This window comes from Theropithecus gelada, chromosome 15, assembly GCF_003255815.1.
Source record: "Theropithecus gelada isolate Dixy chromosome 15, Tgel_1.0, whole genome shotgun sequence".
NCBI classification, from domain to species: Eukaryota; Metazoa; Chordata; class Mammalia; order Primates; family Cercopithecidae; genus Theropithecus; species Theropithecus gelada.
In genome coordinates, this window is record NC_037683.1 from 50,974,835 (window position 1) to 50,980,635 (window position 5,801).

At 36.0% G+C, this 5,801-nt stretch overlaps 1 pseudogene; it reads right to left on the reverse strand.

Moving 5' to 3' along the window:
• Window positions 1-288: 288 nt before the first annotated feature.
• LOC112607713 lies at window positions 289-1,381 on the reverse strand (annotated as a pseudogene).
• Window positions 1,382-5,801: the final 4,420 nt, after the last annotated feature.

The following is a 5,801-nucleotide window of genomic DNA, read 5'->3' on the forward strand; positions in this document are numbered from 1 at the left end:
TTTTAGTGGGGAAGAAAGGCAAGTAGGCAGATATTTCCAGTCTCAACTCATTTTAGGAGTTTGCCAAGTAAAATCCCAGACCTATAAGCTCCATAAAGCTATAGCGTTTTCTTTGTTTGTTTGTTTTTTTCTGCAAAATGCTTTATTTCCATTTGCTTCAAAGCTTGGGAAAGGGCTCCAAGGTGCTTTAAAAGCTGCCTAGTTGCTGGAGGCAGAGTTTTAGGCAGAAGCCCTGATACTCTAAGGAGGACCTTGAGAAGTCCTAGGTTCAGTAGGCTCCTAGTCATGCTAAAGCTGAGCCTTTGCATGAGATATTCTCCCAGTCAGGCCTGGGGCCCGACCGGCCTGTGGAGGTTGGCCACCCATCTTCTTGAGGAGTTTCACTTCCTCAGCTAGGAAGTGGCTCTCCAGGAAGTCACAGAGATGAAAATCTGTATGGCCAAACCCAGTGCATGAAGATCCAAAAGGACCTGGTTCATGTTCTTCTCCAGGGCTATGACACCTTCCAAGACATACAGGGTTTTACCCCACTCATTTTGACATTGCTTCTGAACATCCTGAAAGAGAGCCTGGCCCCCAAGCTGGTTTTGCACCTTCAAGAGTTGTTCTGAACCCTCACACCTCTCCTTGGCCAATTCACAGATAAAGTGGCCCATGCCTTCCAGAGCCACATTGTTATGGTTGAAAAGAAGTTCAGAGAAAGGTAGGTGTTGGAGGGTTGCAGATGCAAATTGATCAGGTGGTTGATGGCTGCTTCCACCTTGGTGGAATTTTTTTTTTATTATTTCAACTTATATTTTAGACAAAGGTTACTTGTGCACATTCATTTCATGAGTATGTTGCCCCCAAGTACTAAGCCTATAGTATCCAATAGGTGGTTTTTCAACTCACACCCTCTGCCCTCTCTATGCTCCCTAGTAGTGTGCAGTGTCTGTTGTTCCCATGATTATGTGCATGTGTGCTCAATGTTTAGCTCCCACTTATAAGTGAAAACATGCTATATTTGGTTTCCCATTCCTTCATTAATTTGCTTAGGATAATGGCCTCCAGCTGCATCCATGTTGCTGCAAAGGACATGACTTGATTCTTTTTTATGGCCATGTAGTATCTCGTGATATATACATATCACATTTACTACATCTGATCTATCATTGATGGGGCCCTGGGTTGATTCTATGTCTTTGGTATTGTGAATAGCACAGAGATGTACATACAAGGACATGTGTCTTTTTCCTTTAGGTACATATCCAGTAATGGGATTTCTGGGTCAAATGGTAGTTCTCTTTTAAGTTCTTTGAGAAATCTCCAATATGCTTTCCATAGTGGCTGAACTAATTTATACTCCCTGGGTTGAATAATTCTTACGAATCTGGGAGCTCATGGTTGGTCATCGCCCACAAAACGGTGTTGGCTGGTCACAGAAGCAGGAGATGGCTGAGAAGATAGTCTTGGAGTTTGCAAGTGGAGAGGAGATTGGAGGTTGGTCAAAGGCTGGAAGAGAGGGAGTCCCCAGGTACGTTCTGTCAAAATACTGTTAAAGCAAGAGACAGATCTGTGGAACCTCTCAGAATGCTGCCGAATCTAGAGATTTGTGATGTTTTAATTTTGTTTTGTTTTGCTTGATCATACATAGTGACTTTGCAATACCTCAGTTTATTGTGTCATTGGTACATAGTGGGTTTTAAATATTCATTGAATGACTGTGTAATGAAATGAAAAGGGAAATATTATTCAGATTAAAGGAAAATGATTTTGCTTTTTATGGAAATATTATCCAAACTTTACGCCATCTATCCTATTAGTAAAAAATCTGTGTACACAACCTCACCGTAAGTATATGTATTTTATGTCCATCTACTACTACGCTAATCTGTTAAGAACATTAGACAGTTTAAGCAAAATAAAGATAAAAATACATGAAAATGTAAATTCTGATGTTTTTCTTCTTATAGTCTGATAAATTTTTGTACCTATCTCCTGGGGTGCATGAAATTAATTTGTTTTATTTTGCTTTGTTTTAGGGCTCAAATATAGCGTAAAAATAGTATCTGACTTCACATGACACATGGAAATTTAAGGTGACTTTTTTCTGTAATCCTAAAAGTGAGGGCTGGAGAAATACATGTTGTGAAATTGGTAAAAACAAGTTATTGGTCTGGTACATTTCAGCTGGGCAAAACACGTCAGGAAACGTACATGTGAAAAGACAGTTACAATGGTATTGGTTGGATCTTCAGGTGAGTTAATTCCCAATTTTTAGGTAAAGGAATACCCTTCTTAAAGATAGTGTTTATAGAAAAAAAAATGTTTCCTGTCAAATACATTAGGTTGTCTAACCTTTGAATATATTTATACAATTTTGTCTTTTACTGTAGGTTTCTCAGAGCCCAATTAACTAATACGTGCTAAAGACAATACAGGAAAAAAAGAATGAAATACATTTCTAAATTAGTGAAACATTATTAACAAACATAAATTGTGCTTAGATTAGATTTCTAGTTAAAAAAAAGTAGAAATTAGATTTCTACTTTTACTGGAGTTTTCTTGTAAAAAAAATCTGGTTACATTATTTCATGATTCTCTCCAAGATGACTTGGTTGAAAGTGCGGTAAACATACTCATATAGTAAAGGATATGTATCATTAGCATCTCTGAGATAAAGGCCAGGAAACCCTGCCCTTGAAAGTCAACGAAAAGAAAACTCCAATTAATGCTACCTGATGACTTGAAGACCCAGTTTGAAAAGCTCCCCTTACTATTTTATGGGTGTCATTAGACCCTACCGACCTCTGTCATCTATTATGGAGATCCTATTTGCCTTTAATTATGTGTACTGGTGTTCCTAATACTTTCAGGAATGGTTTTCGGCCATGCCTGAAAGTGAACTGGCTGGAGTTATAGGAAACCTCAAAAACAGGTCCCGGATTCTTCCAAAGCAGAGAATACTCAAAATAGGGAAAACAAATAGAAAAAGGCTGTAGCACATTCCTAGTGCTTCCTGCATGGAGGAATCTAAGGTCAATTTCCCAGGTCTCTCATCCCTTCAGCCAGCCGCCTACTTTCAAACCTGGTGATTCATAAAGACATTAGGATACAAGTGCGTATTAGTAAATTTGATATTGGGCATCTATGACAATAGAATAGGTGAAATTTTCCAGATGGATCCAAAGGCAGTAAGGATGTTCATTCACAGGATCTAGTTTCATCTCTGGCAATTGTTTATTTTTGTTGTCATTATCTCAAGCCACACACGGGAGTCACAGCACGATCAAGATTTCACCACCTTTATCATGAATAATCTAGAAGAAAGACTCATTACAATAATTTCATAAACTCCTATTTTTGAGGCATATCATCTTAGATTAGATCATGTGTCATCTTTGAGCAACCACTGTGACCAGGGAGATACGATGCTGTGATTAGTACGATAATATTTTCGATGTTGAATGTGTGAAAGAAGTTAAATATACCCACACCAAATGTGCTGTGATTTAGGGAGAGATGTTTCCTATTGAAATATCACAGTCTGTTATCTTAAAGCAGAATAGATGATGGGTAATCCAAATTAAGAGATGTCCTTTACAAAGGGAAATCCTATGACATTTGTTTCTTTGAGAAACTATCATCAGAATGATACCCACTTTCATTATAATATCGCTCTTAATGGTGAACAAAACTTTGATATAGGTTGACATGTTTCAGGGTTTATCTTCCTTCCTTCCTTCTTTTTTTTTTTTCAGGGTCTTGCTCTGTCACCCAGGCTGGAGTGCAGTGACACTATCCTGACCCACTACAGCCTCTGCCTTCCAGGCTCAAGTCATCCTCCCACATCAGCCTCCTAGGAAACTGAGATTACAAGTGCATGCCACAATGCTTAACAAATTTTTTAATGTTTTTAGAGATGAGATCTCACTGTATTGCTTAGGATGGTCTCAACTCCTGGACTCAAAGGATTCTTTTACCTCCCCCAAAGTGCTGGGATTACAGGTGTGAGCCACTGTGCCTGGCCCATATTTTCTTATGGAAGATATTTTGCATAATTTTCCATACAAATTTGTCATAGATCTACCAACTGTCGAAAATATATTGTTTTTCAAATGCAATGACAATTTCATTTTATAGGGTTTTTCATCATATAAATATTAATATTTTATATACTTAAGAAATGGAATTGAGACTATCCCATTAGGGGCAAAACTTCATGAACAACTAATGTGTTTCTTTTCTATCCATGTCAGTTTTCCTCAAATGCCATCCTTTTGAACTGAGCATTAGCAAATCATTCATGCTTTGTGACATTATATGCTTCTGAAATTCAGAGATCACAGCAACTGAAGAAGGGAAGACCTTTAAAATGACCACTAAGTCAAGCTTATGACCTTCTGCCACAGCAGGAACTTAAAAAAAATTCATAGCACTGATCTTTATAGCGGCGAAATATTTATACTATTAAAGTTATGATACCATGTTGAAACATAAAATCATTTTCAATTGTTGATGAATTTTAGAACATATTTAATTGAAAAATATTTGCACTTCTATTACGCTATTTTAATCTAATTTATTTTAATAATGCAATATGAATTACCTAGCAGTCATTACAGCAGAAATGGAAAATGTTATCTAATAAAATTGCATTCAATTAAATATGTTTTATGTATAATTGCACATATAAAAGAATAGATTAACTTGAATATTTACAAATGTGGGGTATATGTGTAAGAGTAACAGAGGAAAACTAGTAACTAGATGATGTTTCTCAATGATTTTGTTCATTCTAAATTATTATTTTGAATTCTCTTTTTAAGTTACTGATACTCTGTATAATTACTTTTCCTTTGATTTTCTTCCAGGAATAAAGTGAATATGTTCAATATTATTTAATCTTGTATGTGATAGTCTATGTTAAATCAAACCTTAGAATTCTAGTTCATTAAGCTATCACTACAAAATTTTTTCAACCTCTAAAATGTTATATTAAATATTTGTATTTAACATAATTCTCTCTTATTAAAGTACTGGTCAAACAGCATGTTTTAAGTGATTGCTGTGAAAACTCTGTCACATTCCATATTGATCACTTTTTTTTTTTTTACATTAAACAGGTTATTTCAAAAAGCATAACTGATATTTGCACAAATTTTTCTCTTTTCATAATTAACCCTCCTTGGCATTTGATCACAAAAATGACCTCTATATGAACTCATCAAACTCTATTTGTCTGAATTTTATCCTTTCTGAAACTAGCATTATGTAAATTTAATAAATATAGCTACATAAATTGTATTATAAAAAATAAATTGTAAGAAAACTCTTTAAATTTACTTGAAACCCATTTACCAGTGTTTTACAAAGAATCCTCAGTATACAACTTCACAGAAACTTACAAAAGAAAATCTTAGTTTTCTAGAACCTCCATAACAAAATCCCACAAATGTTGTGGCCTAAAACAGCAGAAATGTACTGTCTTACAATTCTGGAGTCTAAAAGTCCACAATCAAGGTATCAGCATGACCATGCTCTCTGTGAGACTCCAGATAGAATTCTTCCTGGCCTCTTCCTAGCTCTGGTGGTTGCTGTCAATGATTGGCATTATTTGGCTTGCAGCTGCATCAGTCCAATGTCCGCTCCATCATTACCTGACCATCTTCACATCATCTTCCCTGTGTGTATGTTTGCTTTGTGTTCAAATTTACCTCTTTCATGAGGACACCGGTCATATAATATTAGATCCCACCTTAATCACATCATTTTAACTTCATTACCTCTGTGCTAAAATCTAAATGTTTGTGTCCTCCTCA